This window comes from Giraffa tippelskirchi, chromosome 4, assembly GCF_054371585.1.
Source record: "Giraffa tippelskirchi isolate mGirTip1 chromosome 4, T2T-mGirTip1v1.2.pri, whole genome shotgun sequence".
Taxonomy (NCBI): domain Eukaryota; kingdom Metazoa; phylum Chordata; class Mammalia; order Artiodactyla; family Giraffidae; genus Giraffa; species Giraffa tippelskirchi.
In genome coordinates this window covers 163,462,469-163,486,016 of record NC_137278.1, presented here as the reverse complement: position 1 = coordinate 163,486,016, position 23,548 = coordinate 163,462,469, and the positions used below count along the sequence as shown (strand labels likewise).

General features: G+C 37.2%; 1 long non-coding RNA gene across 1 annotated transcript in view; it reads right to left on the bottom strand.

The window, feature by feature from the left end:
• Positions 1–8,880, bottom strand: part of LOC145547024 (uncharacterized) — a 102,427-nt gene extending 93,547 nt beyond the window's left edge. Inside the window, exons 1-2 of the long non-coding RNA XR_014083470.1 lie at positions 8,766–8,880; positions 5,607–5,729 (exon numbers count right to left, since the gene is read on the bottom strand). This is a non-coding gene — a long non-coding RNA (uncharacterized LOC145547024). The remainder of the gene's footprint in view (positions 1–5,606; positions 5,730–8,765) is intronic.
• Between the last annotated feature and the right edge of the window lie 14,668 nt (positions 8,881–23,548).

Below are 23,548 nucleotides of genomic sequence, written 5' to 3'. Positions count from 1 at the left end.
ATTAGGAAAATGGAAATAGTAACAGTACATACTTCATAGGATTGTTGCAAGAATCTGACAGGTTCTTCAGTGAGTACCTGCTATACACTATGGGCTCAATAAATGTTAGCCACTCTTGCTATTACTAGCAATATCAGTGTGTTATATAATCATTATTATTACAGTCTACACATAACTGCTCAGAAAATACCACTAGTTGTCCATTGTGCATACAATAGTATATTATAGCAAATTTTCATCTCCAGACAAACTTAGAAGTACATTGATGGATAACAGGGGTACTAAGCAGTTGGAAATAAAGGCTGATGTCCTGGATGGTTTTAGAAAACAGATACAGAAGACAGAATGTAAAAGACACTCTCCTACTTACTTTTGGCTCCCTTCATAGCTCAGATGGTAAAGAATCTGCCTGCAATGAGGAAGACCCAGGTTCAATCCCTGGGTCGGGAAGATCCCTTGGAGAAGGAAATGGCAACCCACTCCAGTATTCTTGCCTGGAGAATCCCATGAACAGAGGAGCCTGGAGGGCCCTGGTTCAAAGGGTCGTAAAGAGTAGAACAGGACTGAGTGACTAGCACAGATGTAGAAAGACAGATATAGAAGACAATGTAAAAGACACTCTCCTATTTACTTTAACCCCACGGTCAGTGAAAGTTCCCTCTCTCCAAGGTAGAGGACACAGTGGGAATGGGTAGATATATGCTACCATTGACCAGCTCAATTGCAATCTCAAAAACGACAGAATGATCTCTGCTCGTTTCCAAGGCAAACCATTCAATATCACGGTAATCCAAGTCTATGCCCCGACGAGTAACGCCGAAGAAGCTGAAGTTGAATGGTTCTACGAAGACCTACAAGACCTTCTAGAACTAACACCCAAAAAAGATGTCCTTTTCATTATAGGGGACTGGAATGCAAAAGTAGGAAGTCAAGAAACACCTGGCGTAACAGGCAAGTTTGGCCTTGGAGTACAGAATGAAGCAGGGCAAAGGTTAATAGAGTTTTTCCATGAGAATGCACTGGTAATAGCAAACACCCTCTTCCAACAACACAAGAGAAGACTCTACACGTGGACATCACCAGATGGTCAACACTGAAATCAGACTGATTATATTCTTTGCAGCCAAAGATGGAGAAGCTCTATACAGTCAGCAAAAACAAGACCAGGAGCAGACTGTGGCTCAGATCATGAACTGCTTATTGCCAAATTCAGACTTAAATTGAAGAAAGTAGGGAAAACCACTAGACCATTCAGGTATGACCTAGATCAAATCCCTTATGAGTATACAGTGGAAGTGAGAAATAGATTTAAGGGACTAGACCTGATAGACAGAGTGCCTGATGAACTATGGACAGAGGTTCGTGACATTGTACAAGAGACAGGGATCAAGAAAATCCCCATGGAAAAGAAATGTAAAAAAGCAAAATGGCTGTCTGAGGAGGCCTTAGAGATAGCTGGGAAGAGAAAAGAAGCAAAAAGCAAAGGAGAAAAGGAAAGATATTCCCATCTGAATGCAGAGTTCCAAAGAATAGCAAGGAGAGATGAGAAAGCCTTCCTCAGCAATCAGTGCAAAGAAACAGAGGAAAACAACAGATAGGGAAAGACTAGAGATCTCTTCAAGAAAATTAGAGATACCAAAGGAACATTTCATGCAAAGATGGGCTCGATAAAAGACAGAAATGGTATGGACCTAACAGAAGCAGAAGATATTAAGAAGAGGTGGCAAGAATACACAGAAGAACTGTACAAAAAAGATCTTCATGACCCAGATAATCACGATGGTGTGATCACTCACCTAGAGCCAGACATCCTGGAATGTGAAGTGAAGTGGGCCTTAGAAAGTATCACTACGAACAAAGCTAGTGGAGGTGATGGAATTCCAGTTGACCTATTTCAAATCCTCAAAGGTGATGCTGTGAAAGTGCTACACTTGATATGCCAGCAAATTTGGAAAACTCAGCAGTGGCCACAGGACTGGAACAGGCCAGTTTTCATTCTAATCCCAAAGAAAGGCAATGCCAAAGAATGCTCTAACTACCGCACAATTGCACTCATCTCACATGCTAGTAAAGTAATGCTCAAAATTCTCCAAGCCAGGCTTCAGCAATATGTGAACCGTGAACTCCCAGATGTTCAAGCTGGTTTTAGAAAAGGCAGAGGAACCAGAGATCAAATTGCCAATATCCGCTGGATCATCGAAAAAGCAAGAGAGTTCCAGAAACACATCTATCTCTGCTTTATTGACTATGCCAAAGCCTTTGACTGTGTGGATCACAATAAACTGTGGAAAATTCTGAAAGAGATGGGAATACCAGATCATCTGACCTGTCTCTTAAGAAACCTGTGTGCAGGTCAGGAAGCAACAGTTAGAACTGGACGTGGAACAACAGACTGGTTCCAAATAGGAAAAGGAGTCCGTCAAGGCTGTATATTGTCACCCTGCTTGTTTAACTTATATGCAGAGTACATCATGAGAAACGCTGGGCTGGAAGAAACACAAGCTGGAATCAAGATTGCCGGAAGAAATATCAATAACCTCAGATATGCGGATGACACCACCCTGATGGCAGAGAGTGAAGAAGAACTAAAGAGCCTCTTGATGAAGGTGAAGGAGGAGAGTGAAAAAGTTGGCTTAAAGCTCAACGTTCAGAAAACTAAGATCATGGCATCTGGTCTCATCACTCCATGGGAAATAGATGGGAAAACAGTGGAAACAGTGTCAGACTATTTTTTTGGGCTCCAGAATCACTGCTGATGGTGACTGCAGCCATGAAATTAAAAGACGCTTACTCCTTGGCAGGAAGGTTATGGCCAACCTAGATAGCATATTTAAAAGCAGAGACATTACTTTGCCAACAAAAGTATGTCTAGTCAAGGCTATGGTTTTTCCAGTGGTCATGTATGGATGTGAGAGTTGGACGGTGAAGAAAGCTGAGCGCCGAAGAATTGATGCTTTTGAACTGTGGTGTTGGAGAAGACTCTTGAGAGTCCCTTGGACTGCAAGGAGATCCAATCAATCCATCCTAAAAGAGATCAATCCTGGGTGTTCATTGGAAGGTCTGATGTTGAAGCTGAAACTCCAATACTTTGGCTACCTCATGCGAAGGATTGACTCATTGGAAAAGACCCTAATGCTGGGTAGGATTGGGGGTGGGAGGAGAAGGGGATGACAGAGGATGAGATGGTTGGATGGCATCACCAACTCGATGAACATGGGTTTGGGTAGACTCCGGGAGTTGGTGATGGACAGGGAGGCCTGGCGTGCTGCAGTTCATGGGGTCGCAGAGAGTTCGACACGACTGAGCGACTGAACTGAACTGACCAGCTCAATCCCACATCCTTCCTCAGGCCTCTTTCCACAATCTGATTACTGGAAATTCCTCTTGGTATAGGCTAGATCTTTGGCCATTATGTTTGGGGTTTAGTGCTACTATAACTTCGTATTTCCTCTACTATCTTTATTAATATTTTAAAGGGGAGTTTGGAGACTGTTTCTCCCTGCCTCCTTGTTAGAAGGATATATAAGGGAACAATAGTTATAACCTGAGGTTTTCCACTAACAAACTAGTGAAAGTGTTAGTTGCTCAGTTGTGTCCAACTCTTTCTGACCCATGGACTGTAGCTCACCAGGCTCCTCTGTCCGTGGGATTTCCCAGGCAAGAATACTGGAGTGGGTTGCCATTTCCTTCTCCAGGGGTTCTTCCTGACCCAGGGATCAAACCTGGGTCTCCTGCATTGCAGGCTGATTCTTTACCATCTGAGCCACCAGGGAAGCCCCCATTAAACTAGCCTCCTATGAAATAAATTATCATTCAACATTTCTTCCCACATGCTACGCTGACATCTGCCAACACGGAGATTCAGTGTTCTCAACATTTGACAACATGGAGCAAACAGATTGAAACAGAAAATTAAGGTCTTGCAAAGTGAAAAAGGAAAGAAAGTCACCTCAAAGAGAATATAAAATATGAAACAAGCCTGTTGGGAAAAGTGGTAAAGCCCTTGAAAATGTTTGCCAAAAAAAAAAGGACTCTGTATGACTGCACTAAAAAAAAAAAATAAAAACATGAAGAGAAATAGGTCATATCCTACCAACATATCATTTATCAGAGAATGTATGCCAAAATACCAATACTTGATCCATTCCTTGTTTTAAATCAATGCATAGTTATGAGCTAAATTTTGTAATGTGAAATAAGTTTTAATGATTTTATTTCTTTTTCAAGCTTACACCCTAATTAAATCTTTTTTCATTATTTATCTTGAAATTTTTGTCACTATTTAAAATGGACTCCTTTTAAAAGTACGCTTTTTCTAGGACCCATTTTGTACTGATCGTGGTGACATAAGAGCATAACAAAAGTGGAGTCTAAGGACTTTTAAACTTAAACTGTTAAGTCCCTTTTCCTTGTTCTCATTTGAGAATCTCACACGAAATGAAAGTCTTACCTATTTTTCCAAACCTCAAAAAACATTGCCCTTAGAGAATTAGGTACAATGTGTTCAACTTTTGAACAATGTGTTCACTTTTAAATTATAAGGATGGACTCAAAGCCATAATATTTGGAAGAAACACTAGACCAAACGTTGTAAAGCTACTTTCCACTCAAGTGATTGTTACTATATATAGTTCAATTATACATATCTGAAATGTATATGTTTAGAAAACTCAACATAGATTACAGGATTAGGGTTCACTACAGCTTTCTGACTGGATCTAAGCCTATAGCAGAAATAAAGTTTCTTTTTTCCCTACACACTATCTCCATTAACCCAAAAAAAGAAACTAAACAAATCCAGACTAGTTGCTTTGATTAAAACCATAAATTCAGAGTATGCTTTGCAGACTAGCTCTGTTAGGCTAACTATACCTCTGGGGGCCGGATATCACACCACGCGTCTCTGATTCAGATCTTTCCTTGTGGTTGACAAAAAGGTTCAACATGGAAACAAAAATGGGCTCAACCTTTTAGTCCTGAAGAAAAGCAGGGCAAGTTTGTTCTTAAGAGCAAGTCACTTTTTAGATCTGAAAACAACCAGACTCCACGGTTTCTGGCCTGGTTCACTCTTCTCAGATTTCACCGACTAGAATCAAATGTCTTTGCCAAAAACACCTTCTTTAAGATTCAGTACCAATTAAACTAAAGCAGTATAAGCAGAGAAGGATCTGAGATCAGTTCCAATGTTATTGTCTAAAAACTCTTGATTAATATGATAGAGGGTCATGAGTGAGACTAGAATGAAGAATCTAAGACAAACATCCTCAACCTGGAGTCCAGGGGTAGAATTGGAGAGGTTTGTGATCATGCATGGAAGACAAAAATTACATCTTTTCTTTTTCACTAGACTCTAACTTGACATTTCCCTCAAGTACAAATACAGGCAACACATCACAGTAATATTAGCTGTACCTGTAACTGTGTTACCAATAGAAATCACAAATATTTTTATATCACATTATATTTACCACAGAGATCTAAAAATACCACTTACACTGCTTTACTACTTCAAAACTATGCTGGTAGCCAACTTGTGGCTAGAATTGCATGTGATTATTATCTTCCTGCTCACAGATGCTCAGCATAAAACATGGACAACTACTCACCAACTCTGCAGTTCATAGTCATCCGGTCTCCATATTTTCCAAATGTTTTCCCAGGAAAGCCACATGGTCTCATACAGGGGACCCAGATCCATGTTGCTTTTCCGTGTTTCCTATCTATAATGACTGGCCAATCATTGAAAGAGATGAATCAGATACTACACCAGAGTTTAATGTTCTCATTCAAGCTGAGCAACAAAAGTTTCTATACTACAGTAATACTGTCTTTAATAAATAAAATTAGCTTTAACTTAGCTTTTTAAATGCAGTGTCTTGTAATTTCATGTGTTAATATAAAGTACATATATGTCTATGCCATGAATTTAATACTTTGATAGCTGTATGTAAAATATAACATTCTCTTTGTAATTCAGTGTATTTTATTTTATTCATTTAAGTTCTACCAGATGGCCAAGGGGCCCATTGGCACCAAAAAGGTCAAGAGATGATGACTAACAGATAAGGCCAAATCAGCTTTCTCAAGGGAATTTGATTCAACCAATATAGCCAATTCATATCATATATGCCAAAAATGCTATTTTTCATTGAAATTTTATATATAATCATCCTCTCCTATACCTCAAGTACCAGCACTAAACTTTTAAATCTGGTAGGTAATTGCTAATAAGTTTTCTCTTAGTTATCACTGCAAGCACTATGAACCAAGGTTGGAATCCTAGAGAGTATTTCATTTAAATACCCTTCTCCCAGGTGATGCTAGTGGTAAAGAAGTCACCTGCCAGTTCAGGAGATGCAGGAGACATGGGTTAGATCCCTGGGTTGGAAGATCCCCTGGAAGAGGAAATGTCAACCCACTCCAGTATTCTCACCTGGAAAATCCCATGGACAGGGGAGCCTGGCTGGCAGGTCACAAAGAGTCAGACATAACTAAGCATACACACAAACACACTCTAACCACTACTCAATATATTATACACAAGCGCAGACACCAAATTATTTTATCAGTAAAGAAAACCATGAAATCCTTATTCATCCATCCTCAGTCATGCTCAATACCAGATAGCTTCATTCAATGCAGCCCAAACTATTAGGTCTCATGTTAAATCATAGTTCCTAAAAGAAAGTACTATTGCCTGGAAAATACCATGGAGGGAGGAGCCTGGTAGGCTACACTCCATGGGGTTGCAAAGAGTCAACACAACTGAGCGATTTCACTTTCACTTTCAAAAGAGATAATAAACGGCAGGAAGAATTTTGGGGCTCAATTTAGAATGGAATGATTCAAAGAAGAATTTATTGGCATTCTGTTTACAGGACTGTTTTCCTATGTAATGCCATTTACTGACTTTTCCCCACAATGCAAGGCACACATTCCTTTTACTCAGTAAAAGCCTTTCCCTTGTTGGCCTCTGATAAATGCTCCTGAACTCTTGTCATGCCTCTTCCTGCCCCACCTGTCAATAACCCTAACCCTAACCCTAACTGTCTTAGAAAGTCTTCACTTTACTGTGATACATTCACAATTTTTTTCTTCACTTCTTTTTTGTGATTCTTATCTAATCAGTAACCTCTTTAAATCACACTGTATAAGCTGTTTACTCCACTACATATATTAGCTGCATAAAATGTGCCTCAAAGGATTTGCAGCCAGAGGAAAAACACAAAACAAAACTTCTTTTGCAAAACGCTGTTAGGAGTGCTATGCTGCTGCTGCTGTTTCTTTGCTAAGTCATGTCTGACTCTTTGCAACCCCATGGACTGTCACCTGCCAGGCTCCTCTGTCCATGAGATCTCCCAGGCAAGAATAGCAGAGAAGGCTGTCATTCCCTTATCCATGGGATTTTCCGACCCAGGGACCAAACCAGGTCTCCTGTGTCTCCTGCATTACAGGCAGATTCTTTACCACTGTACTACCTGGGAAGCCTGATGAGTGCTATACTGTAGGATTATTTAAAGTCCTCTGGAAATACAGAGAATATAGAGATTGGCTCTGTTTGCGTAGGTCAGATTTGGTTCACAGGGAAGGCAATCTCAGAAAATGGCTTTAAAAAACAGAACATACACTATCATCAGTGATATAATAGAATAAACATTTCCTGTGCTAAAAAGACATGTCTAAGGTTGAAAATTCTCTGAAATCAGAAAGAGAGAGAAAGGTAGTTCTACATAAAAATAAAACTCAAGCTAGACAAATTATAGTTGAACCAAGATGACAAAATTTAATGTTAATTTTGACTCACTCCTGAAACCTCACTAAAATGGGATTGAAGGAGTTTAAGATTGACAACTCACAGGTATAGAGAATAGCAGAGGACATGAAAGCAATGCAGGTTTGGAAACATGAAAGCTGATGGACAAGTAGAACTGACTAGCAGACCAGAGAAAGCTGAATCCAAACTGAAGCCCAGAACTAAACCGATTTGTGCTGCAGAATCCAACAGAGTTTCAGAAATTGGACTCCTCAGGTATCCAGAAACTGAATGGTGGAGCTAAATAGGGGTGAACTCATTGAAAAATCTGAACAAGAAGCAGTAGCATTCCTGGGCCACCAGCTCACTGTACAAATTGAATGTCTATTCTTCTACAGCCTTGGCAGAAGTTTGCAGGCTGTCTTCCATTACACACTGAAATGGACCCTGGACTTGGGAACACCAGTCTCATTGAGAATTGAGGTAAGGTGTGTTATTAAAAGAAGAAAATGAGAAAATATTGGAAAGAACATACTAAATGGTGATATGTGAGAGACTCCGTTCTTAACTTCATTCCCAGAATACTAATAGCCACAATTTTACAATATTCAGGCAGTGAATTAAAGAACTGTGCTCTGGAGAAATTGACCCACTGGGGCAAAAAATCATATATATATATATGTGTGTGTGTGTGTGTGTATGAATATATATATCATAGTCATGATATATATATACAGGTTTCCCAAAGAAATAGCCCTTTTCTATTACCCAAAAATGAAGCATATCATTTAAAACCTATACACAAACACAGATACAGAACCTTTTAGCCCTTGAATATGATGGGACTACCAAGTTCAACAAACATCTGAGGAAAGACTATAACACTTAAGGGAAAAACAAAAGCAAACAAAAAGGCCAATCGAGAAGCTTGGAGGAAAATATTCAATACTGGAAACAGAATAAAACTTCAAAAATGGATTAATATCTTCATAAGGTAAGATGTAGGTCTTACCTAAAGGAGATAGGTCTCCATATTCCCTATCTTTGATCCCCTCCCCCCTCATTCTAATTTGAATTCACTCCAGTTAGGGTTTCATCCCCAACACTCCACTGGAACTGTTGGTGTCAAGGTCATTATGACATCAGTGTCTGACAAATCCAATGGTCAATTTGCATTCTTATCTTACTTTAACTAATCAGCAAAAGTTGACACAGTCAATCATTTCCTCTTCTTTGAAACATAGTCTTCACTTGGCTTCTAGGTCATCACATGCTACTAGTTTTGCTCTTATCCACTTGATGTTTCTAAATGTGTTGATTCTTCCTCCTCTCCCTGATATTTTAAAGTTGCCCAAAGACTCAGTATTTATATTTCCTCTCAATCTATACCAACTCTTTAGAAGATCTCACCCACTTCAAAGATTTTTATATATTATTTATGTTAATGAATACCAAATTTATGCCTACAGCATGGACCTCATCCTTGAACTCCAATTTCATGTGTATTCAACAGTCAACCACACTTTGCTATCTGGTTACTGAGTAGACATCTCAAATTTGACATGTTTAGACATACAGTTCTTACTATGACGAAGTAATTCATATCATATTTATCTTCCCACAATAAACAATTGAAAATTGAACAAAAATAATTTTGTAACATATACAAATATTGAATCATTATGTTGTACACCCAATATTAATATGTCAATTATACTTTCATAAAAATTGAACAATAATAAATGAAGAAACTACTTTAGGCATTAGACAGAACAATACAAGTATTATTCTTCAGAGAAGAAAAATGCATGAGGTGATCTTCATATGTCTCTTACATTCTACATTTTACAAATAGCAGCACAAAGAATGGACCACAAATAGAAAGGAGAAATGTTAACAAGTAGAAACAGCAAAGTGAAATTTGTGAGCAAAGGTACCAAAGAAGAGAATTCTATATGGAATAGCCCCGTATATCTGCACAGAAATCCCCTTTAGTCTCTGGATGAATACTAAGTTATGCATGGACAGAGCAAGACTCCTAGAGGTCTCATAGGGAGCAGCTACTTCAGAGCCATGAGATTAATGCAGATCCCAAAGCTCTCACAATACTGAGAGATGTTCATATTTTCACAAGCCAAATGAAGAGATTTGGCTGAATACCCACAGGTATCTAGTTGTAACCCCAGAATGGACACATGTTAAAGGAAGGCTTATTCCATCACTAGATTAGGGACTATTCTAGACTCTCCCAAAGAAAGCTTAAAATCAAGTAGGATCAAGCTGATTGAGTAAAGTTCCTGCTAGCTAAAACAAACTTCAACACTGTTTAAAGAAAGACATAATGTTAAACATACTCTCATCAGATTTTCAACAACATTGCATCTTAAATGTCTGGCATAGAATTAAAAATTACTAAACTGATGAAGAAGCAGGAAAAATGCTTTAAAACCCAAAACTAGGAAGAAAAAGTCAGTAGAAATTCAGAGACTGCACTAATGTTGGAATTAGATAACAAGGACTTTAAAATAACTGGGGCTTCCCAAGTGGCTCAGACAGTAAAGATTCTTCCTGCAATGCAAGAGACACAGGTTTGATCTCTGGGTTGGGAAGATCCCCTGGAGAAGGAAATGGCAACCCACTTTTGACTGGAGATTCCCATGGAGAGAGGAGCCTGGCAGGTTACAGTCCACAGGGCCACAAAGGGTCAGACATGACTGAGCAACTAACACTCTTGAAATAACTACAGTTTACCTCTGAACGACAGGGATTTGCACCGCATGGGTCAACTTATACACAAGCTTTTTCAATGAATATATAGTCAGCCCTCCACACCAGTATGTTCTGCATCCACAGACTTAACTAACTGTGCATCATGTACTATGTTTACAATCTGCAATGGTTCAATCTGTGGATACAAAATTTGCAGATTCAGAGGGCTGACTATAGAACTTGAACATCTACAGATTTTGGTATCTACAGTGGGTCCTGGAACCAATCAATCCCCTGTGGATACCAAGGGAATACTATATTATAAATATGTTCAAGTGTTGAGTGAATAGATGCAGAATCTAAAAAGAAAAATAAAAATCAGGGGCGGGGTTGGGGGGGGGCAAGGAATGGACATTCTAGAACTCAAAAAGAAGTATCTGAAACACTTAGGCTTAACTATAAACTACACATTGCAGGTGAAAAGATTAGTTTTGGAGACTGGACAAAAGGAACTATATCTAAACCAAAGCTCACAAAAAATAAAATAAGATTGAAAAAAATGAATACAGCCACAGTGACCTGTGGAACAATATCAAGTTATCTAACAAATATACAGTTGGAATTCTAGATGGAGAGGGGAAAGACATTGGAGTCAAAAAATTAAAAAAATTAAAGAAACAATAGCCACAAATTCTTCAAGAAGCTCAACTAACTCTAGCCAGATAAACCTAAGAAAAACTAGACTTAGGCACATAATAGTCAAATTGCTGAAAACTAAAATGTAAGAGAAAATTTGCAAAGGGACCAGAGAAAAAGAGTCCATTACATAGAGATAAATAAGATGATTGCTCACTTCTCATTAGAAATAGTGCAACCAGATAACAATTAAATGACACATTTAAAGCACTGAAAGGAAAATATCATTGACCTAGAATCCTGTATCCAGAAAAAAATGCTTTGAAATTGGAGGCAAAATATATAATCAAATAAAACCTGAGAAAATTCATGAATAGTAGACCTGCACATCAAGCCCAAGGAAAATATCAGACAGAAATTTAGATCTGCAAGGAATGAAGAGTGCCAAAAATATATATGGGCAAAAATAAATGACTTTTCTCAATTTCTCTAAAGATTTGACTATTTAAAGCAAGGATAATAGTTTCCTGTGGAGTTTATAAGATGTGCAGAACAATTCATCAAGAAGACATGACAGTTTAAAATGTGTATGTGAATAGTAACAAAGTTTCAAAAGAAATGAAGCAAAAACCAGCAGAACCAAATGAAGAAATATGTAAGTCCATACTCATAGTTTAAAGTATTAACCCTCTTTTCTATTGTCTACAGACTAAAAAAACAAAAACAAAAAAACTGGCAATATTAGAAAAAGATTTGAACAATATTGTGACAAGTTTTACTTTCCACAAATGTTCTCAGCAATATTTACAGCCTCACATGCTATTCTAGAACCTCCTCACACCCTCATCAAGAGTTGGAGTCAATGGACTCTCTTCCAGACTGAACTGACAGCATTCTATGACTGCCACTACAAACAGAACATGGCAGAAGTGAGCTTTATGACTTCCCAGGCCAAGTCAAAAAAGGTAATATATCATCTACTTAGCTTTCTCCCTCTCTCATAACATGCAACTTGAGTGCTTTAAACCAACATCTTCCCTGAGCCACCATGCTGCAGAGGTCACACATTGAGACCACGTTAAAATAGAGATGCCTAAGAAGCTTAAGATGATTTCAGCTTCCAACCTAGCCCCAACCAGCTAATGCTGAGTGAAACCTGCCTTTGAGATGTCCCAGCTGATGCTGGTTGGAGCACAGTAAACTGTTCCCACTAAACCTTGCTGGAACAACAGCATTTGAGCCAAATAAATGTTGCTGTTTTAAGCCACTAAATATGGGGGATATGTTACATAGCCATTGATAACAGATATCTTTACCAGCAACATGATCTAACTGAAGTTTATAGAATGCCATTCCCAAACAACTAAAGAATCTCTTAAGTACTCATGGTACATTCATCAATATAGATTATATGTTGAGCATAAATAAGTATGAATGAGTTTAGAAGGACTAAGTTATACTAAGTCAGAAATTAATAAAGAGGGAATTCCCTGGTGGTCCAGTGGTTCGGACTCTATGTTTTCACTTCTGAGGACACAGGTTCCATCCCTGGTCAGGAAACTGGGATCTTGTGGACCATGTGGAATGGCCAAGAAAAAGAAAAAGAAATTAATGAAGAAACCAAATTAAAAATTAATAACAGATATCAAAAAAATTCCCAAATGTCTAAAAATTTAAAAAACAAGGCTTCCTTGATAGCTCAATTGGTAAAGAATCCGTCTGCAACACAGGAGACCCTGGTTCAATTCCTGGATTGGGAATTGAATTTCTGGATCTGCTAGAGAAGGGATAGTTTACCCACTCAAGTATTCTTGGGCTTCCCTTGTGGCTCAGCTGGTAAAGAATCCACCTGCAATGCAGCAGACCTGGGTTCGATCCATGGGTTGGGAAAATCCCCTGGAGAAGGGAAAGGCTACCCACTCCAGTATTCTGGGCTGGAGAATGACATGGACTGTATAGTCCATGGGGTTGCAGAGTTGGACACTATTGAACAACTTTCACTTTCATTTTCAACACTAAAAGAAGCCAACATCAGAGAAGAAATCTAAAAGAGAATTTGAAAATACTTTGAAATAAACAAGGAGAACAAATGTATCAAAAACTATGGGAGGCATCTAAAGTAGCACTTAAAAGGAAATTTATAGATGTACTGGATCTTTTTCTTTAAAAGAAAGGTTAAAAATTAATTGTCTAAATTTGTACCTTAAAACGCTAGAAAAGAAAGAGTAAATGAAACCCAAAATATGAAAATGTATGGAATTAATAAATATAAGGGAAGAAATCAATGATATTAAAAAGTCAAACAGTATACAAAAATCAATAAAACCAGAAGCTAGTTCTTTAAAAGTTTACATTATCTTGCCAAAACTGATCAAAAAAGAAGAGAAAACAGAGTGGGGTGAGGGAGGAAGACAGAGTATCTAGAATGAAAGTCATAACAAGGATGATACCTCATGACTAAGTGGGGTTTATCCCAGGAATGCAAGATTTGTTGCAGTGAAAAACAAATCAATACAATTCACCGAGTTAACAGAATAAAATGATTACCTCAATAATTTCCTTGATAGAAGTAGAAAAAACATTTAACAAAATTAGCACTTTTTCTTGATAAGAACTCTCAGCAAAATCATAATAGAAGGAAACTCTTTTAACTTTTTTTTGTTTATTGGCAAGTCTCCCTACTTTAGCCTTTCACTCCTAGAGCCTATTGTCAACAGAGCAACAAAGTTATCTTGCTAAAATACAATCAGATTAATTTAGCTCTTTTGCCCCAAACACTCTTTTACTCCAAATTTTGCTTCTTCATTTTGTTTAAATTGAAAAAATATTAACTTAGTTATGTACATCATAATCTCTAAAAGAAGCACTAAAAATACTAAGAGATATGGCAAGTCAATGAATTAAAATGGATTACCAAAAAAAGAAGGCAGGAAAAGGAAAAAGCAACAAAACTACTGGAGACCAGCAGCAAAAGCAAATAATTTATAAAAGAGACTTAAACGCAATCATCAATAGTTACATTAATGATAAATGATCCACATACCAATTAAAAGTCAGTGATTGTTAGATGAGAAAATCAAAATATTCTAATAGACAACTACAAAACAGCTACTTTAATAGTAAAATAGAAGCATTCCTACTATAATCAAGAACAAGTAAAATATGTCTGCCAGATCTATTATTAATTAACATTGTTCTGGAAAAGTTTGCCAACATAACTGGGAAAGAAAGAAAATTTTAAAGTACAAATATTGGAAAGAGGAAGAAAAAGTAACATTATTTGTAGAGGACATCATTGTGTAAGTATAAAACTGAACAAAATAATCTGAAAAGCAACCAGGGTGTATACAAAAGATTAGTAGAGTAGTAATTAAAAAATAAATAAAGCTCAATGTGTGTCTACATTCCAGCAATAAGAAGTTAGAGAGTAAATTGCATTCCTAATAGCAAAACATATATCTCCTGAGAGTTAAACTCATGAGAAATGTACAGAATCTCTGTGAATAAAACCACAATATTGTTGTTATTGAAGAACATAAAAGAAAACTTGTCTAAATGGAGAACTATATCATGTTACTGGGTCAGAAGACTTAATATTATCAAGATGTCATTTCTTCCCAAATAAATAAATAAACTCAGTGCAATCCCAGTGGGTTCGAGGATTTATTTTTGGAAATGCAAGAAATGATTCTGAAATTCATCTGGAAGAATAATACACAAAACTAAGTGGGATATTCAGGAAATTATAGTAATGAGAAGACTTCACTCTACTAGGAAATAAAATATATTCATATATAAAATAATAATTACAACATTGTAGTACTTCCATAAAAACAAGCAAGAGTGAGAGAGAATTTAGAGTTTAGAGCAATTTCTTCATAAGCATAAGATTAATTTGTTAATAGTGGAATCTTAAATCAGTGAGAAAGTAAATTAGTCTATAAATAGGGATGGAGAGCTTGACTATCAATTGTGGGGAAAATAAGTTAGATTAATATTCAACACAATTCAAAATAAAGTCCAGGATTATTAGAGATTTAAATAGAAAAACAAGATCTATACCATTAAAGAAATACGTATGTGAATATATAATCTTGGTGTGGTAAAGAAAATGACACCCAAGGCATACAGGAAAATGTTAAACTTCTTTATATTTATTTCTATAAATATATTTTATTTGGCAATATAATACATTGAATATAAAACCAAACATGCAGGTGACTAACTGAGAAAAATATACCTTTAAGAAAAAGCTCATATTAATCCATAGAAAGTGACAAAGAGTCTTTGTCACAAATAAAAATCACTAACAGACAATGATAGAAAACTCTCAAAAGATGTAATTACCTGCCACATAATAATTAAAAGTGCAACTTAATGGGCATGCCATGTTAGAATATCAAGCAGGCAAAGCTCTATATATATATTAGTAAGGGTATAGGAAAAGATACTAGTGGAAGGGTATAGATTTGTATAATTTTTTTGAAAAATAGATTGGAATCCTTGAAATTTTGTAAATATACCATTTAAGGGAGTTAATCCTAACAAAACAATAATGGATTTCTCTAAATGGATATCCACAGTACCGGATTATAAAACATCAGACCAAAAAATGGCTCTATCCACTTTGTGTTTTAAGAAATCAAATCAAAACAACAATGAGACAGAGAGAGAAAGGGATGATCTTTGGTAAAACTAGGATATACTCGTAACTTTGAACTATATTTGAGAAAGAGCTACCAAAGCCAAGAAAGTCAAACAGGGATGCAGGGAAATGCCTAAAGAAACATCTGTGGGAGAAGATCTCAAACAAATGAGGCAGAGCCCAGTTAGTTATCAAAGCACGGAGCACAACATGAGGGGCAAAACCACAAGTGTTGTCTGGAACAGTGGGAATAGGATGCCTGGGTCTTTAGAGGAAGTTTCTCAAACTCTGTAGAATAGAAAGACAAGAGAGAAATGAACAAGGAAACACACATTTTTTTTTGAGAAAAGCAATGTGTTGTTGAGGAAGGGTAAAGGATATAGAGCTTGAATTATGAGCAGTCCAGAAACTGCTGATTTCTTTGCACTGGGGAGAAATGAAGGTTAGAACAATTCACACACACACACACACACACACACTGCTGAGCCATAAAGAGCTTTACTGTGAACCAAGGAAAGTTAATGCTTGCCTGGAATACTACTCTAGGGTCTTCCCTGAAGAAATATCTCAAAAATAACTGGAAGAATTCACCTCATTCACAAAAGTAATAAGCAAAAAAGAACCAGACAAGTATGCGTGCAAAGTTATTCCAGGAAAAAGAAGAAAAATGTGGGAAAAACATATGGCAGGTGATGAACACACATCAGAAAAATATGGCCACTGCTCAGATAAAAATCATGACCAAATACATGGTCATAAATACAAGGCACCTAATGAATCAAAGAGCTTAAAGCAGAGAACTGGAGGAGATGAAACACAAGCTGGCAGATTTAAAAAATGGATAGAAAAAAAATCCGTCCAAGAAATCATGGCTACATTAAGCAATACAAAGAGCCATCATTGAAATCACACTACAGGATAGAAGAACAGGATTAAGGAAAGCAAGCAAAGTGATAGATATGAATTAGAGATGAAAACATAAATCAATACAAAACAAAAAGAAAAAATAAAGGCATAATTTTGAAAAACCTAAAAGGCTTAAATCTATAACTTGGCTAGCAATCCATAACACCCACCACCAAAAAAGAAGAAACCCTCATGCACTATGATCTACACTAAAACATATCCTAGTGATAGCATAGGACTTCAAAGACGAAAAACAAAAACCAAAAAACTTCGGACGTGCAGGCAAAATGATTAAGTAACCTACAAGCCTGAGACACATTCCTATTTGTTACCCTTAAATTTACTCTTATTTCTGGCTGTATAACCACCCAACTAGACACTGCATCTCCTAACCTTCTTTGCAGTTAGTTAGGGTGGCCATATGAGTATGTTCCGGATAACTGGATAAACACTAAAATGAAGTGTGCAAAGTAATCCAAAATTTAAAAAGCTACTTTCTCTGAATTTTGCCACTTCATCTTTCTTGCAAACTGGAATATAGATGTGCCAGCAACCCACCTTTAATCTTGGGAATGAGAATAATGCCCTAGGGGATGGTGGAGCAATAAGACAGATTAAATTGCTCCCTGGATGACTATGCAGTAGTTGCTCTGATAACAGACCAGACCAGATAGATGAGAGAAATATAAAGTTCAGTCTTATTTAAATCACTGAATCTTATACTTTGTTTTAGTATCATATTCTTTCTCATACCTAATACAAAGACAAAAACTAGACTGGCCTCATACTTCACAATAATATTCAACGCTGTAGACTTAGGTATGATACTGTCTTAGTTAGGGCTACTCTAATAGAATGGGGATTCACTGGTGGCTCAGACGGTAAAGAGTCTGCCTACAATGCAGAAGACCTGGGGTTTGATCCCTGGGTTTGGATGATCCCCTGGAGAAGGGAATGGCAACCCACTCCAGTATTCTTCCCTGGAAAATTTCATAGATGGAGGAGCCTGGCAGGCTACAATCCATGGAGTTGCAGAGTTGGACATGACTGAGCGACTTCACTTTCTTTCTTTCTTTTCACTCTAATAGAATTCCATACAACGGGTGCTTATAAAAAACAGAAATTTATTTCTCACAGTTCTGAAGACTGGTAGGGCTAAGATCAAGGACAAATTTGGTGTCTGATAAGGCCCTGCTTCCTGATCTATATAGATGGCTGTCCTTTCACTGTATCTCCCTATGGAAGAACAGGTGGGGGAGCTCCCTGGGGTCTCTTTGACCACAGCAATAATCCCATTCCTGACAGCTCCACCCTCATGACACCATCAATTCCCTAGATCCCTACCTTCAAATACTATCACTTTACAGATTAGTTTTCAACAAGTGAATCTTGGAAGGACACAAGCAAGACCCAATCAAAAAGCTATTACAAGATGCAAATTATTATATACAAAAAAGATAAACAACAAGATCCTAATCTACAGTACAGGGAACTATATTCAGTATCCTATGATAAACTATAATGGAAAAGAATACGAAAAAGGATGTATACATATTGTATAATTGAATCACATTGTTGAACACTAGAAAATAACACAACATTGTAAGTCAACTATATTTCAATAAACTAAATTTTTAGAAGAAGCTATTATAGACAGTCAGTTCAGTTCAGTTCAGTCATTCAGTCGTGTCCGACTCTTTGCAACCCCATGGACTGTAGAATGCCAGGCCTCCCTGTCCATCACCAACTCCCAGAGTTTACTCAAGCTCGTATCCATAGAGTCAGTGATGCCATCCAGCCATCTCATCCTCTGTCGTCCCCTTCTCCTCCTGCTTTCAATCTTTCCCAGCATCAGGGTCTTTTCAAATGAGTCAGCTCTTCGTATCAGGTGGCCAAAGTATTGGAGTTTCAGCTTCAACATCAGTCCTTCCAATGAACACCCAGGACCGATCTTCTTTAGGATGGACTGGTTGGATCTCCTTGCTGTCAAAGGGACTCTCAAAAGTCTTCTCCAACACCACAATAAAAGCATCAATTCTTTGGTGCTCAGCTTTCTTTATAGACAGTAAAAGAATTTAATAAAATGCCTAAGTTAAAAATTAATATAAGATTATTCCAGTTACAGCTTTGATAGACATGCTTATATTAAACCAAACCTTCCTACAAAAGCAAACAAAACCATAGCAAATTTGGATAAAATGAAAAGTACATCTGTTTGAAAGCATGAAGAACTATCAAGTCACTAGAACTTGAGAGGTGAAGTTCTACAAGAAGCAAGAAGGGTGTTGAGATAAACCCCAAATTTTGCTCCATTATTCCTCTGAATGCATTTGCTGATTCACAAGCAGTTTAGGGTTTCATGTCTGAGAATCGAGCAGAAACGGATGGCTATGAGGCTGGAAGCTGAACAAAACTTTCTGTGGTCTCACAAGACTGAAGAAAAAAACCTGGAATTCAACAAAACAACTAAGACTTGAAAACACAAGCTCTTCAGAGGGAATGGAAATGTATTAATATTAAAATGAACCCAACATTCAGCAATGCAGTTAACCTCTAGGAATTTGCTCATTTGTAAATAATATGGAGATGAGAACATAAGAAGCCAAGCAGAAAGTGGAAACCAGGATCCTGTATCAGTTTGCTTGGGCTCCCAAAAAAAAGGACCTCAGACTAGGTGGCTTAAACAACAGAAATTTATCTTCTCACCATTCTGAAGTTAGGAAGTCCAAGATCAAGGAGGGTATTCGCAGAGCTGGTTTCTTCTCGTGTCTCTCTCTTTGTCTGGTAGATGGCCATTTTCTACCCGTGCTTTCACATAGTCTTCCCTGTGTGCATGGCTCTGTCCTAATCTCCTCATTTTATAAGGACAGCAGTCATATTGGACTGCTGTTCAATGTAATGACTTCATTTTTAACATAATTACATCCTTAAAGGCTTTATCTCCTTTATCTCCCAATAGAGTCTCATTCTGAGGTACTAGTGGTTAGGGTCTCAACATATGATTTTAGGAAGGATACAGTGGAGCCCATAACAGGTCCTAAGAAGTACAGAAAAACTTTAGGCAGTTCACTGATGGTAGAGAGACAAAAATTGGGCCTCAAGGCCCATAAAGGGGAAGGAACTCTAATAAACACGCTTGACATTTAGTTAGGTCCCCTAAGAGATTACATCTTAAAGCCAAATTGGAAATGGATTAGTCTTCACAGTGGAACCCATCTTTGAATTAGCTCAGTCCCAGGATGGACTGAAGCAAATTGCCTGTCAGAAGCAACTGCAAATCTTCTCTGAAGGAATGGACAGTATTTAGACCCTCAAATTATTTCTAAAATTTTTTCATATGTAAGTCTTATCACTCAATAAAAAATTATAAGATATATCAGGAAATAGAGACAAATAGCTGAAAATCAAGAGGAAAAGAAATAGAAGAAATACTGAAGATCCAGAGTTACTATTCTAGATAAACTATATATTTTATTTTAGTCGCTCAATCATGTCTGACTCTTTGCAACCCCATGGACTGTTTTGCAACCTCTAGCTTCCTCTGTCCATGGGATTTTCCAGGCAAGAATGCTGGAGTGAGTTGCCATTTCCTTCTCCAGGGATCTTCCTGACCCAGGAATAGAACCCAGGTTTCCTGCATTGCAGGTAGATTCTTTACCGTCTGAGCCACCAAGGAAGCCCGAGATACATTATACTGGTTTTCAGAAGGGCCTTAAAGATATCAAATATATCTGCAAGTAAATTAACCACCTGTTGAAACAAAGTCTAACAATTCCTTAAAGAAGGCAATAAAAGAAAAACACTCAACAATGTAAACCAGACAATAACCTGTGTTTAATACAAAATTAGTGAGCATGCCAAAAAGAACAAAAATTTGACCATAAACAAAGAGTGTTTTAGAAAGACACATGTTCAGAAACGATAAAGATGATGGAATTAGCAAACAAGAGTGTTAAAATAGCTATTGTAAACTACAATGAGGGCTTCTCCGGTGGCTCAGTAGTAAAGAATCCTCCTGCCAATGCAGGAGATTGAGGTTCGATAGCTGGGTGGGAATGATCCCCTGGAGAAGGAAATAGCATCCCACTCCAGAATTTTTGCCTGGGAAATGGCACAGACAGAAGAGCATGGTGGGCTACAGTCCATGGGGTTACAAAAGAGTCAGACACGACTTAGTAACTAAACAACGACACTACATGGAAGTATTTAAAGCAAAATACACACATAGTAAGAAAAGAAATTTGTGAAGTCTGGAGACAGTTTCAAAGATAGGAGAAAGCTGATAAGTTGTAGGAAACCAATGATGAAGAAAAAAATCTTAAAAAAGCAGCCAGGAAAAAATTATGTGATAAACAAAGGAACAAAAACAAAAATAATTGAACTTATTATTATAACTATGTAAACTGGAAGATAATTAAACAACATTTTTAAACTACTAAAAGAAAAAAAGAAAACCTATCAATATACAGTTCTACAATCAGTAAAAAATATCGTTCAAAATACAGATGAAATAAACACAGTATAATTAAAGACATACAAATGGTGAAAGTATTTATCACCAGGATATCTGTATTAAAAGAAATGTTAAAGCTTTTCAGACAGAAGAAAAATAATACCAGGTGAACAGTTGGATCTACAGAAAAGAATGAAGAAAAGAATAAATGATAAAGATATGGATAAAAATAAAATTTTATCTCATTTTAAAAATTTCTTTAAAAGATGTCTATTTAAGGTAAAAGTTATAATAATGTATTGTGGAATTTGTAACATCTAGAAGTAAAGTACATGGCAACAATAAGATAAAAAAGCACAGGCCAGTGGAAGTATACTGTTGTTTCTTACATTACATGTGAAGTGGTATATTATTTGAAAGAAGAGTGTCAGAAGTTACAGATGCATGTTTCAAACCTGGAGCACCCATTAAGAAAATGAAGTTAACAATGAAGAGATAATGGAATTTGAAAAATAATCAAATCAGAAGGCAGGAATGAAAAAAAAAGGTAAAGATGGAAACTTCCAGATCGAATAAACATGAAAGTAACTTAAACTTCACTCGTAAATTTATTTTAAAAAAATTTCAAAATTCAGCTGCAATGAGAAGTAATTTTTAACTTCAGTTTGGCAAAAAAGATGTCTGCTAACACTATCGTCACTCAGATGTGGAGAAACAACCACTCATGCATTGTTAGTAGGCAGGTAAACAGGTACAACATTATGAAGCTCAATCAGCAACATTTCTAAGGATTAGAGATGTACATAGTATTTGACCCAGGAACACTGCTTATAGATATTTATGCCTCAGGTAGCTTTGTTCATCCATAAAATGATACATATGCAAAAATATGCAATAATATTAACTGCAAAATTATTTCTAATAAAAAATAGATTGGAAGCAAGCTAAATGACCATCAAGAGAAGAATGGCTGGATAGGAGTAAAACTATGAACAAACATACAAACAGACTACTATATATAGTAATCTACCCAAGTAATTCCACAGACTGTCTCCCTAGTTAATATGTTCCTGACAAAACAACTCTTGGGTTTTAATAACCAAACTTCAGAAATGTGTGAATCTTCCAATACAATATTTTCTAGCCAGAGTTTATATAGGAACATTTAATATTTACTTCATAAAACACAATATGTTTTTTTACCAAAATGGCAAGCAGGGAAAGCCTCCAGTACTGTGAGATAGTAAATTTCTGTTATGTTATCCAGTTTGTGGTACTTTAGTACATCAAACTAACACGGCAAGGTATTACCAGAAAGAGTGGGGCTCAGAAAAGAACTGATCAATGTATAAGCAGGAATAAAAGAGAATATGTTCAGAAATTTGAGGATTTACAGGGTTAGAGAAAGCAACTGCTTTTTGATACCAAATGGTAAAAATACGTGACTGAGCAATAAATACTGGTTAAAACTCAGCCTCAAGGGAAGGAGCAAACCAAAGGTATATAATATTCTTTGTTAACTTTGCTGAATAGGTGAAGATGTCCCAGAGAAAGATTGTGATGGATGCCCACTCAGTCTTTTCAGTGATAGGAAATGGCTTACAAAAAAGAGATTCAGGGCATGATCTCTCACATCTGAAGAGTGGAGAGAGCTCAAACAATGCTCAGCTCTTCTCCCTGCCACAATCCAGACTCGGAGAACAAACATCAAAACCTTCAACAAAGGGGTTATCTGGTAAATAATAGCAACAAGAAAGAGAAAGGGTAGTATTCTTACATTCAGCATAAACTTCAATGGTGGTATTTTTATCCAAGGAGTTAAAATAAGTTCACCAGGAGGGCTTTGTTTTGTCTGCAATTGCATCCCCACCACCTAACCCAGAACACCTAGACTAGTAGCTGCTCGCCAAATATTTGCTGATTCCAAGAATAAGTAATGAAAAGGCAGCCAGAAGAATAAAGGCATTTTCTCTGCTTGCTTCTCCTAGTCCCATGACGAGGAGGGAGGCGGAAAATGGGAAGCCCACTTGAGCAGTGTTCTCAGAAAGAACTGAATTTAGTGACAGTAAAAAGGTGGTGTGTGTGGGCTAAGTCGCGTCTGACTCTTTGTGACCATATGAACTGTAGCCCACCAGGCTCCTCTGTCCATGGGATTCTCCAGGTAAGAATACTGGAGTGGGTTGCTATGCCCTCCTCCAGGGGATCTTCCTGACCCAGGGATTAAAGCTGAGTCTCTTACATCTCCTGCATTTACAGGTTCTTTACCACTAGAACCACCTGGGAAGCCCAGAAAAAAGAGCTTTTATTTGAGAAGTTTGTCTAAGATTATGTAGAGGTTCTTTGACCTTAGCCACTAATAGCCAGCCTTGCCATTAATTTATCATTTCCTCCCTAGTTTACTTCTCCCAGAACTAGTCCAGAGCTCTTGTGATGCTCACAAACTTCT